This window comes from Mustela nigripes, chromosome 9 (assembly GCF_022355385.1).
Source record: "Mustela nigripes isolate SB6536 chromosome 9, MUSNIG.SB6536, whole genome shotgun sequence".
In the NCBI taxonomy this organism is placed as follows: Eukaryota; Metazoa; Chordata; class Mammalia; order Carnivora; family Mustelidae; genus Mustela; species Mustela nigripes.
The window spans coordinates 79,846,256-79,859,513 of record NC_081565.1 but is presented as its reverse complement, the minus strand read 5'-3'; the positions used below and the strand labels follow the sequence as shown (position 1 = coordinate 79,859,513).

General features: G+C 39.3%; 1 protein-coding gene and 1 long non-coding RNA gene across 11 annotated transcripts in view; one reads left to right on the top strand and one right to left on the bottom strand.

Annotated features, from left to right (window-relative positions):
- The window catches only part of TRPM3 (transient receptor potential cation channel subfamily M member 3), a 487,173-nt gene that overhangs the window by 108,009 nt on the left and 365,906 nt on the right, over window positions 1-13,258 (bottom strand). The gene's annotated exons all lie outside the window — the stretch shown is intronic.
- Window positions 1-13,258, top strand: part of LOC132024820 (uncharacterized) — a 51,081-nt gene that overhangs the window by 20,900 nt on the left and 16,923 nt on the right. Inside the window, exon 2 of the long non-coding RNA XR_009406316.1 lies at window positions 11,138-11,280. This is a non-coding gene — a long non-coding RNA (uncharacterized LOC132024820). The remainder of the gene's footprint in view (window positions 1-11,137; window positions 11,281-13,258) is intronic.

Genomic DNA, 13,258 nt, shown 5'->3' with positions numbered 1-13,258 from the left:
TACCCTGAGGGTCACTCAATATTTCGGTGGCTCCTAAATGGAGCTGCGGACTCCCTCCAGGAGAGCTGCTAAATAAAAGTGGCGGGTGTGTCATCCGAGCTTGGTAGTTCAAGGATGATCCTGCTTGATGGACGGAAGTCGTGGAGGGGGCAGGACTGGCAGACCTCGCGACGTCCTGGGGGATGCCAGGATCGTCCGATCTGTAGGATGATACCACCCACCTCTCTATTAGTTGAGAAACATTTCTTCTTGTGGAGGGGTGGTCTTTGGACCTTTCTGTGTTTTATCTGAGGAATCCTGTCTGGGTTAAATATGTGTCCCGGGGATTCTGTTCGTTTCCATCAATTCACTTGTTTGTAGATATTGTGCCAAAATGCGACAGGGTCTCAGTCAATGAAAACCTAACCATCTATTCATTTAAAGACATCACATGAGGCACCTGGGTGGCTCAGTGGGTTAAAGCCTCTGCCTTTGGGCTCAGGTCATGATCTCAGGGTCCTGGGATCGAGTCCCGCATCGGGCTCTCTGCTCAGCGGGGAGTCTGCTTCCTCCTCTCTCTCTGCCTGCCTCTCTGCCTGCTTGTGATCTCTCTGTGTGTGTCAAATAAATAAATAAAATCTTAAAAAAGAAAAAAGATAAAGACATCACCTTCCCTGCGTGTATGAAAACCACAAAGGTGCAAGGGAACTAGCTGAAGGGCCCTGTCACGTGACTGGGTTGCTAGGAGACGGCTTCAGCGGTCCCCCAGGGCAGAGCTGCCCCCCCCCATCCTGGTGAGCCTCTCTTAGGGATGGGGCAGCTACATCGAGAAAAAAACCAAATTAAAGGCTTGAAACATGCACATAAAAAAGTAGATGAGATCTGTGTCTAATTTATTCTTTGCTCTATTTTCTTGCCCATCTCCTCTTGGTAAAAATAACTTCAGGTAGATTCCCAGGAGAAAGTTAAAAGGAATAAGGAAAAATTAGATTAACTTTAGCTGGAAGAAATTCACACTTGGTTTGTAAGAGACAAAACAGGCAGTGGAGAGGAAGGAGCCCAGTACAGGAAGATAGGGTTTTCTTTCTCAGTTTATCTTTAGGAAACAAGACAATAAAATTAATATTCTTTCATGCTTAGCTTGTGCCAGGCACTGCTTCTAAATCTCCACGTATTAAATTCTCACAACAAGCTATGAGGTGCCATTATCCCATTTTGCAGACAACGAAACTGAGGTACAGAAACTTGTCCAAGGTCAAGTAGCCAGGAAGAGCCAGAGGCAAGCTTCGAATGCAGGCAGTCTGATTTTAGAGCTGACTTTTTAAATTTTTCAATTCATAGGAACTTACAGAATTTTACTGAAGTCATGCTACAAACAAAGGGAAGTGGGCAAACAGGCTTTTGTGTTCTGTATCATAAAACCACCCACATTGCATGAACGCAGGAAGCCAGGATATTCTCTAATGCTCTGTCATTAGGGCCAAACTTGGTAAACCAATAACTAAAATTCACTTATCCCCTTAATTTTTTTTAATCTTTATTTTTGTCAGCCAACCCATCTGAGATTTACTTATTTATCTGGTTTAATTATTTAAAAACATTTATTAGTGCATCTAAAAGAGGCTGCTTTTTAAAAGATACAGTTTGTGAATACCCTTTAAGGAACTTAGTGACTGGGTATAATGATGTGCACCTGTTTGGGCAACATGACCCCTGTCTGGATATTCTTAGATCCTGTTTATTTGAAGGCTCTAATTTTTAAGACTGATAAGATGTTTATTAAGTTTTTAAAACTTAATGAAGTTAAAAATGGGAATGCAAATTGGTGCAGCCACTGTGGAAAACTGTATGGAGGTTCCTCAAAAAATTAAAAATAGAGCTACCCTATGAGCCAGTAATACACTACTGGGTATTTACCCAAAGAATACAAAAACACTAATTGGAAAGGACACAGGCACCGCTGATGTTTATTGTAGCATTACGTATGATAGTCACATTATGGAAGGTGTTCACGTGTCCACTGACAGATGAATGGATAGAGAAGATGTGTTGTATAGTGATGGAATATTACTCAGCCATAAAAAAGAACGAAATCTTGCCATTGGCAATGATGTGGATGGAGCTAGAGCGTATCACGCTAAGTCAGAGAAAGACAAATACTGGAGGATTTCATTCATATGTGGAATTTAAGGATTAATAAGATTTCTTTAAAGTATCTTCTTAATTTAATTTAATTTTTTGGTATCTTCTTAATTTTAAATTCCTCTGAAAAAGTAATTGGCATACTGTTTGTCTTTCTTTAGGCTGTTTATTTGCTATCACGGGTTGGCACTCTGAACTGTAGAGAGGCACTTCAAATGTTGCCTCTCTAGTAAAATGTCCCCTGAAACCAGGAGCAGAGTTCCCTTGGTTTGCCCCCTTTTAGCATTTTATTTACTTTTTATTATGACATGTACTTCTACCATATTTTAAGACTTTGTAGACTTGTACCACTTAAGATAATGCCTTGTGCACAGGAGGTGTTCTGGTGACTGGGTCATTAACTTCTATATCAAGACTGACTCACAGTGGCCCCTTACGAATGAGTGACTAGTCTGATGGCGACGCGGCAGCTTCCTGGTTTAGTTCTGATCCGTGTCAGGTTACCCTTCGCTGGGTGGGGTGGGGTAAGCATTAAGTAGGGGCCTTATGGACTTTTTCTGAGTGGAAAAGAAAGGGCACTGAGCTTGTTTACTACCTGTGAGGCCTTGGGAAGCTTACTTATCCTAAGACCTAACTGCTTCTTATATAAAATGAGGTTAATAATATCCTCCTCAAGGGATTGCTTTGAAGGTTAAATAGAAAAGTAGATGGGAAAACTTGTTAAATTAAAGCACTGTGGAAATATTTTCAGTATCTTACTATATCTTACTATTCCCAACGATAAATTTGTCAGATTAATAGTAATTTAATAATTTAACGCAGTTATAATGCCATTGGCGGGCAGATACTCTTCACTACAGTGTCTGCTGTGTCGATGTGAGTGATTAGGTGTGATTGAATTTTCTCAAAAGGAATACTTACTATGTAGTAAAATAGGAATTCTCAGAATTAAGTGCTGACACTCCCTAAATTACCCAGGGTTTATGCACACGTCAGAATTGGGGCCAGGCTCCGGGATCAGTCCTCTGACAGAGCTTGGGGAGTCAATCAAATGCTACCTTCTACTGAGGTTTTCTCTTCCAGCACTCCCCTAAGTGAGCTGAAGCTTCTAGGTGCTGAAAGCAATAAGAGGATGACCATTTGTTACAACTCAGCAAGAGGCTGAGTTTAGATACAAATGGTCTCTTTGAATTTTAAGAATGTGATTATTTTGTAGGCAAGTAAACTGAGATGCTGGGTGTCTTCCATATAATCTAGAACCACCTTCAATTAGGAAAGTGCCTCTGGCCCCTCCCCAGGCTGCCTAGTGTAACAGAACATTGTTCAAGTGCAAGATACTTGCTGCAACCTTCAGCAAAGTAAAAAGTAAATAAATGTAAATAAAATGTAAATAAAATTTTATTAAAAAGTAAATAAAATGCTAAAAGTACTGCACCTTCTCTGGCCTGTCAGTGGTGACCTCAGCCTCTGCGGGGACTGACTTCTCTCAGCCTTGTTCCCTGCCTGGAGTAAGAGCTGAACTCTTCCTCCCCTGGGTTCCTAAACACTGGGTCTAGCGGTGGGAGGAGGTGGTGATTTAACTTTGTTTTGTTTTTCTCCAATTTATTGGGTCTGTGTTTTTGGCACATGGTCTCACTAACTTTGAAAAATTGTTCGTGTCGTTTTAGAGTTAGGTTGGAAGACTTTATTTATTTATTTTTTTAAAGATTTTTATTTATTTGACAGGCAGAGGTCACAAGTAGGCAGAGAGACAGGAGGGGACCAGGGAGGGGAAAGCAGACTCCCTGCTGAGCAGAGAGCCCCATGCGGGGCTCGATCCCAGGACCCTGGGATCATGACCTGAGTCGAAGGCAGAGGCTTCAACCCACTGAGCCACCCAGGTGACCCTGGTTGGAAGACTTTTATGGACCAACATTTTATAAAAACCTTACAAAGTCCAGTTGTCTAGGTAATGATATTTGCCAAGAGTTTCTGCAGGAAATATTGCTACTATTTCTTTGTGTCCTAATAACATAAGCAAGCAAAAAGGACAAATGAAATTATATGCCTTATGATTAAGAACACTGTGGAGCACTATCCTATTTCCTTTTTTTGGCCAACCTAGCCAAATGGACGAGTCCTCTTTATTGTGCCCTTTCTGCAATAAAAGAAGCCAATACTTCACAAAGTCTCCCATTAACATGTTAAAAAAAAAAACTTTATAAAAATAGTGTTCCTGTATTATGCACAATATGCAACTGAGAAATGTTATCAACTTAAGACAGAGGGAATAAAAGAAAAAAAAAATTCTACGGGGTTATCCTGCTTGCTTGTGATATGACAAAAATGAATTCATTTACATGAATGAGTATGTAAAATATTTGCCATTTTCATATTGTGATTTTTAGCAGGATTATATAGAAATTTACACTCTGGAGTTCTAGCACATTTTCTGGAATTACTGCATTGATGATTCTTATCTTTGTTCTCTCTTCCTTTGTCTTTCACTCATGCTCTTTCATTGGGAACCAGGTCATCCATTTTGTACTTCATTTTTACTAAGGTTATACAGGCACAGACTTTCAAGTCACCTATTCCTACAAGATTTGTTATAAAGTCACAATTCTCCTCACCCCAGGCCTCTTTACCCAGACTCAAGTGCTTCACTTCTTGGAGCTGATCATTTGGGGCCTCCACAGTAGCTAGTCTTTGACAGTAGCTTCTAAGGACCGATAGATACTCTCCCGGCATTCACACTGGATCTGGGCTGCTCTCGTGACCCCCCATGCCCATGGAATGCAGCAGAAATGACACCATGCCGACTTCAGACTTGAGTCTTAGGAAGAAGGTCTGGCATCTCCTGCTTCTGCCTGCTATGCCGGTGGTGCAGAAGGGTCCCCCTGCCTCGTCCTCCAGGCATTGCCCAACTGCCCTCCTGTGTTAGAGCGCCCCCTACCCATGTTCCATGTCTCCTCTTTTATTGGTGTTTGGTTTGGTTTCCTCTTTCCTTCTAGGGGTGCATGTCCTCCAGCCGTTCCCAAAGAAATAGTTCCATGGGTAGTAAAAGTTCTGATAACTCATGTCTGACATGTCTATTCTACCTTTGCCAGTGGCAAAGATTATGCATAAAATTCTAGATTGCAAATAAATGTTCTTCAGAATTTTTAAGGCATTGCACTATCGATTTCTATGTAGTTGTTTAAAAGTCGACAGCATTCTGGCTCCTTTGCATGAGACCTGTTTTTCTCTTTGGAAGCTCATAGGAGAATTTTATATATGTGTTTATATATATGTAGATATATGTATGTGTATGTTTTATATATGTGTATATATATAATTATATGTATTTATAATACCATATTATACTCTGTAATATAATTTATAAACTATATGAATATTAAATATAATTTATAAATATTATATTTATAAGACATTTTAAAATATATGTTATATATATTTGTTTTCCCATTTGTTTTGCAATATTACAATATAACTTGAGAAGGGTTTCTTTTCATCCTGTGCTGGGCACTCAGTGGGACCTTATAATCTAGAAATGTGTGTTCTGGACTTCAGGGACATTTTCTAAAATTATTGCAATGATGATTATATATTACCATATATATTTGCATATATATATTCACATATATTCATTTGTATTCACATATATTCATAGATATTCACATATATTTGCAGATATATATGCATATACATATATAAAATGCCTACCATATGTCAAGCATTTTTCTGGGTGTTAGGAGACAAAGACAAAGATGACATAATCCTTTTGCTCCAGAAACTTCCTACTGAAGGTGGGTTTGTAATCAGGATGATCACACTTCCCAGTTTACCTGGACATTCTTAGTTTATTCTAGTTTTTCAGGCATAACTATTAGTACTGCTCATTTCCCTGACCAAGAAAGTCTCGGGCTGGAGATAAATTATCTGGTAACCATTCCCCAGAGTTGTTGCAAAGATTAGATGCTAAAATTTATGTGAAAATGCTTTGTGAACTGTAGAAAGTACAAATAACAGGATGAAAAGATTTAAGTTATTTTATTCTTTCTTCTAACTGAGCCAAAAATGTCTACAATTGCTCTCTACCTTGCTCTCTGTTATTGCTCTAAGATGTCCTTGGATGTGTAAGAAAATAAACTTGCCAGAAAATTAATTTCATTTTAAGGCAGCTTAGCATGTTCTCAACCAGTTTCAAGATGAAACTCCTCTTGGGGTGCCTGGGTGGCTCAGTGGGTTAAAAACTCTGCCTTTGGCTCAGGTCATGATCTCAGGGTCGTGAGATCGTGCCCTGCATCGGGCTCTCTGCTCAGCGGGGAGCCTGCTTCCCCCTCTCTCTCTGCCTGCCTCTCTGCCTACTTGTGATCTCTGTCTGTCATATAAATAAATAAAATCTTAAAAAAAAAAAGATGAAACTCCTCTTTGTGGATTGTTTCGGATCCTTACACGTATGCTTGAGGTTTAATTATTGGTTGCTTTGTCATTTGCAAATTTATGGGTCCTTTCGAATTCTGTTGGGTTTTGCACAGGGGACATGTCAGTTCCCTGGGGATTTTTAAAGCCCATAAGGGAAGGTGAAAAGTATAAAAATACTCATTGTTTGTTCTTTACCATAAAGAAGGCAGAATGCCTGCCCTCAACGAGCTCCCAGCGTCAATGTCTCATGTGTCCCTTATGTCCCTCCACATGACAGAGCTGTGATCTTCTTTGGCACAGGGAAGGAACTGAGGCATGTGTAGAGAGAGGTTAAGTAACCTAGTTAATCAGTGTGACAGCCAGGAAAGCGCTAGGATCTAAATATGTATGTAATCTGATTCTAAAGCCCGTCGATCATTTCTTCATGAGTATGACAATGGTTTTTGAATATTGACGACGTGCAAGGCGGTGAGTAAAACGAGCTGGTCTTGGTTCTCCTATCTAGCTTGGCAGGCGTCATCATCATCTATCAGACCATCATTTATTAAACAGATTTTTCCAGGTATGGGGTTCACGCTTTCCTTGCATTATCAATGGTTACAGCGGCAGTGTTAGAGAGATTAAAATCCCTGGGTTTTACAGATTAGGAAATCGAGCTTCCATGAAGAGAATCTGTTTGAACAACAGGGAGTAGTAATGGTTTGCCTATGGTGTCACTGTCCCTACGACTAGGACCTTTGCTGGACAGTCCCACCGTGGTTGGTAGCCCGCTGACGGGCTGGGGGTCAGTGGAGGATGGCCTGGAAGCAGCCCAGTGGGGAAAGCCTGGGGCGACTTGGTCTTTATGGAATCATTTTTTTCCCTAAGGAATGGACTTTGGTCTTGGGGAAAAAATGGTAAGAATGTAATTTCCTTTAAAATTTTTGCCAGAGACTCAAGTACAGACTATGAAAATTGAAAAAGGTAGTAGTGATTACAATAATACATAATCACTGTGTAGTAAAAAATATTATTAAGTTACATATTTAGGTCTACCTGAAGTAAACCATATGAGTATGGCTGGTCCCACCTCCCATTTCATGGTTACAGGGATTCTCCCACGGCCTTTGCCCCAGGGATGAATTCAGGGATGGGCACTGACCTGAGGCAAGCATATGCAAGTCCAGCCCTGGGTTCCTTCTGCTCTCATCACCCAGGATTTAATGGGGATTTACTCAGTTGGCTGGGAATGAGCCTAGAACTGCTGATAGGCATTCTGTGCGACAGGTAGACAGACTTACGTCTGAGAGATGGAGGACAGATCCTGATAATGTCAGTTGAGCCCTGGATCCTACTTTGCCTAAACTCTGTTTACCCTTCAACTTCCTCAACATGTAAACCCTCAAGTCCATCATCTTATTTATTTTTGCTTTAGTGCATTTGAATTATGTTTCTGTCACTTGTCACCAAAAAGTTTCTTGGTTGAAGCCATATTCCACTGGGGATCTAATCTTTAAAAATAGCACAAGTGTCAGATCACACAGATTCTTGCCACTACATTCAGAGAAATTGTGGGCATTCTAGTTTCGTCACTAAGATATTGTGTGGGCAGCCAAGGTCATCTGGTAGGTAAGTGCCCTGGTAAGAGCTCTGAGAGATTGATGATTGATTGATTGATTTTAAAGATTTTATTTATTTATTTGACAGAGAGAGAGAGAGAGTGACAGCAGGAACATAAGCAGGGGGAGCAGGAGAGGGAAAGCAGGCTTCCCACGAAGCAGGGAGCCTGATGCGGGGCTTGATCCCAGGTTCCTGGGATCATGACCTGAGCCAAAAGCAGTCGCTCAATGACTGAGCCACTCAGGTGCCCCACCTCTGAGAGTTTTAATGAAGCAGATGTCCTGCTCTATATAGGGTTTAGGGGGCCCACGCTAGGACTCTACCTGCTCCTGGCCAATCTGCTCTGTGATATCTAAGTTAAAGATGTGACAGAAGGGGTAAACAGAGCCATGAGGAAACGTGCCCATGCGGAAGCCTGATTGACAAGTCAAAGGACAAAAGGAAGACCAAACGTGGCCTTATGGAGAGAAGGACTGAACATTTTTGGAAAGAATCTTCACTGAAAAAATTGCCTAGTGAGCTTGGTCTCTAACTGATATATGTCACGATTCTCCCCCAGTTTACCCCTCCATACCCTTTTAAGCTTAAAATACGCCACACATTTGGACCTTGTCAATCTTTTTTGGATAAAATTTCATCTACTTTCATTTGCATAATATTTAATAACTCTGGTAACTTTGCATTTCATATAAGTGATGATCGTGTCAACATGAATGTCTCTCTTTTTGGTTTTTTTGGACATATTAAGGCTATCTAAACAATTTCAAGTTAAAAAATATTATTAAAAGGAAATTAAAAAATAGAAAAAAGAAAGCAATAGTGCATGTGCTGTTTTAAGCTGCCTACACATAAGAAACAGGGATGGGGAAGGCTGAACATATAATCAGAAATAGTTTTTTATCTTCAAAGCAAGGCCATAATTAATTCCCATTAAATCTATTCATGAATCATCTGAGATCAAGCAAGGTAGCTTCTCAGTAAACACTTCTGGATATTAGTTGCTTTTGAGATCTACTGGGTGCATAGAATTATTGCACAAACCCTACTTCAGAATAATGTCACAATTTGGTTTTACTAAGGATTAATTAAGTCACTTAAAAACTAAGATGAGTTATTTAGCAAGACTAATTGCCTATTGATATCAGGATAGTTTGTGATAATAATTGAATTTTCTAGTTAATAGAGTTGGAGGGGCATACCCGCAGAAGTAGTTTCAAAACATTAAAATATATTGTTTTTTAAAACATTTTATCCAATCCTATTTCAAGTTGAGTAGTTTGTAAAGATATAATTTTAAAGGAAAATGGTTCAGAACATAGTGATTTTCATTGTTTTGAATGATCTAATCAACAGCATTCTTGAGAATGTTCCAAAGTTAGAACATACCCACTCTTCTTTTGGCATTTCAATTTTTATTTCAAACTCCTTCCCTCATTGTTTCAAGAAAATTACAGAAGGGTATCTTAAAAAGAAGTTGTCACTCTCCACGTACAAGTATCTGTGAGTAATTAATTAGTTTAATTAACAATAGGATTAATTTTGTCTGAAGAGCGAAAACATTTTTAAAAAAAGGGAAGAACTAGATAATTTTCTCTGACATGATTGTGTAAGTCCATAGGGAAACCGAATTTCATACAAATTGCTTCCTATTAGTCCTGAATTTAAATGTCTCCTGCTTAGATGCCCCAGTGAGATTTCTAATCATTTCTTAGTGATCAGCTATTATCCATGCCTATCTGATTTATATAGACACTTTATATTAACACAATCTGCACCTAGTACAGGACTTTGATTACATATGTACATGACTTTCACAGCTAATTCCCTAGGATGCTTTCTCCTCTTTTGTCATTTTGACATGACATGAAAGGTTTCGTTGGTGACAATATGTCTCCTGCTCAGATCCAAAATATATGATAGCACAGCACTCCATTTTTCCCTTAAAACCTTAAAAAATGCCACAAATGTCTATGTTTCATTCAGATTTTCCTAGTTTTAAACCCAATACTCTTTCTTTTTTTCTGCTTGAGGATCTGGTCCAGGAAGTCGCATTACCTGTGGTCATTACACCTCCTTAGGCTCCTCTAGGCTGTGACAATTTCTCAAACTACTCTTGTTTTTGATGAGCTGGGCAGTTTTGAGGAGGAACATAAGAGTTTTGTAGCCCTTTGAGCTTTTAAAAAATGCTTTCCAGAAAAAAGAAGTAAGCAATAAAGGTCTTTTCCTGTGTCACAGAAGAATTTCTTTACCAGTGCAGATTAAACCCTGCAATTGCACTACTGGGTATTTACCCCAAAGATAGAGATGTAGTGAAAAGAAGGGCCATCTGTACTCCAATGTTCATAGCAGCAACGGCCACAGTCGCCAAACTGTGGAAAGAACCAAGATGCCCTTCAACGGATGAATGGATAAAGATTTGGTCGATATACACTACGGAGTATTATGCCTCCATCAGAAAGGATGAATACCCAACTTTTGTAGCAACATGGACGGTACTGGAAGAGATTATGCAGAGTGAAAGAAGTCAAGCAGAGAGAGTCAATTATCGTGATTTCATTTACTTGTGAAGCATAAGGAATAACACGGAGGACATGGGGAGATGGAGAGGAGAAGTGGGTTGGGGGAAATTGGAAGGGGAGACAAACCATGAGAGACCGGGAACTCTGAGAAAAAAAATGAGGGTTTTGGAGGGGAGGGGGGTGGGGGTTGAATGAGTCTGGTGGTCGGTATTAAGGAGGCACGTGTTGCATGGAGCACTGGGCATGTTGCATAAACGACGAATCTTGGAACATTGAAAAACAAAACTAAATAAAAAAAAAAAGAATAGTTCTAAAAAAAATCTCTAAAAAAAAACGCAAAGAAAAAGAATTTTTTGCTTATGGAGGATAGTGATTGCCACATACTGTACTTCCATACATGCAGAGGAATGAAAGGGTTCACACCCACGTGATTTGACTTCTGAGCTGCCTAAGAGAAGATTTTTAAAAACTGGAAATAATTACATCCACAGAGACGGTCAAGGGACCCTGCTGAGCAGATGTTTTCTGGCTTTGCTAATCTTGGAGCAGAAGGGGCTGAAGGAAGGGGCATGTGCACACTGGCCAGGAAAAGGTGACTCAGACCAGGCTGGTAAACACTGGATAGTTTACAAAGGTAAGTCTGGGGTTGTTTCCAGTGAAGCCTCTGGTTGCTAAGATTTAGAAGGAGGCAGACAGAGAGGGACTCGGTGACTTCCCTAGATTTTTGAGTACTCTTCCCCTAGAACCACTCAGGATGTCTGAAGTCCAGAAATATTCATGGCACCAGGCCTCCTCTGAGTAGGGAAGCCTGATTTGACAAATAGAAACACAAGACTCCCAGTTAAGGATGAATTTCAGAGAAATAATAAACAGCTTTTTTTAGTATAAGTAGGTTCCAGCCAATATTTGGGACATACTTATGCTAAAAATTTATCTGTTGTTTGTCTGAATAGTCAACGTCCTGCATTTTCTCTGCATTTTCCTTGGGTTCCCGTTGGGTAGGCAGGGGAGCGGAGAGGGCGGTTTCTAGCCTCAGCCCACCACTTTCAGGGAGCAGTTACCTTAACTTGAAAGATAAATGTTGTATCATGTCTTCTCAAAAGCTACCCCAGGTCAGCTTCCAAAGAAACTGCGAGCCTCTAGGACCCCTGGAACAGCATTCTTTTTGTCTCCTTCTTTCTTTATTTTTGAACAAATACCCAGGAAGTCTGTGTCCTATAAACAGTATCTTTTAATATATACAGTTACTGAAGAAAATCAATCCCAATCAGAAGCAATGGGTCAGCAAAGGTAGAATTTCCCCATGACCACCTGGTTCCTTTTTTTTTTTTTTTTCTTTGCTGGGCTCTGGATTTATATACCACTGTTTAGTCTCACACCTTCCTCCCCCTCCTCCTATCTAATTTCTAGTTTTCTCAGAAATTAGGAATTTAGGAAGGAATTAGGAATTAGGCAGGAATAAAAACTTGACTGTAAAAAATCCCTCATGCATGGGATAATTGAAAACTAAGTATAATTGTAAAAATTAAGTGTTAAACCATATTATGTGCCTAGGCACAATTTAAAAAATAGATAAGCACAATTTAACAAACTTAAAAAAATTTGAAACTGATAGAAGTATGCTCTTGGCCTCCAAGAAAGTCAGCAAAAGGATTAAGCTCGCATCCTTCACAAATCAGCTGGGTCAAAATCAGCATTTAAAAGCCTTTGTAAAATAGAGTTGATACATCATAATCTTTTAATGGCAGAAATTCCCATTAGCATCAACTGTTGCATAAATAATATTCATTATAGTGATTAGAAATGTTAATTTCTTAGAGCAATCATAATTTCCTTTAATCTACTATGGCAGTGTTTTTTAAACTCCAGGTTATGACCCATTAGTGGGTCATGAAATCAATTTAGTGGAATATAATCAGCATTAAAGAGAATAGAATAGAATAGAAAATATTCAATTTCATTGCATACAATGTAAATATAATTTCATGAGCTTTAGCTTCAGCTTTCTAAAAACATATGTATAACTACTTGGTTACAATATAAAATGTATTTCATGGGATCTGTTCTGCACAGTCGGGTAACAACTCTCTTATATTATAACAAATAAATTCTATGATCTAAAGGTAAAACACAAGTTTAAGTCACACACTGGTGAAAGAAGAAGAAAATATTGACAGTAGAAGATACTGTGATAGCTTCTATGTGTTTAACCAATAATGGAGCCACTTCTTCACTTGCTGAGTTCTGATTCAAGGTGATAAATGTGGCAAATCTACTTCTTATTATCAATGCAATAGGATGCCTTGGTGGTCTACACTAGGAGGGCTATGGGGATCGTGTCTCTACTGCTTACTGGCTAGCTGATCTTGGTCATGCAACTGAATTTTCTGTGTCCCAATTTCCTTATAGATAAGACAGGTCTTGTAATGAACCGGTCATCCAACTTGGAAAGATTAAATGAATTTATACACAGAATGTATCTAACACAGCGTTTGGCACCATAGCAAGTCTTCAATAAGTGTTAGTTACTGGTTTTATTACCTTTTCTTATTTTCATGTAAGAATAGGAAGTATTAGAGACTTCCCTGCCTCAAACTTTTTAATTTTATCCC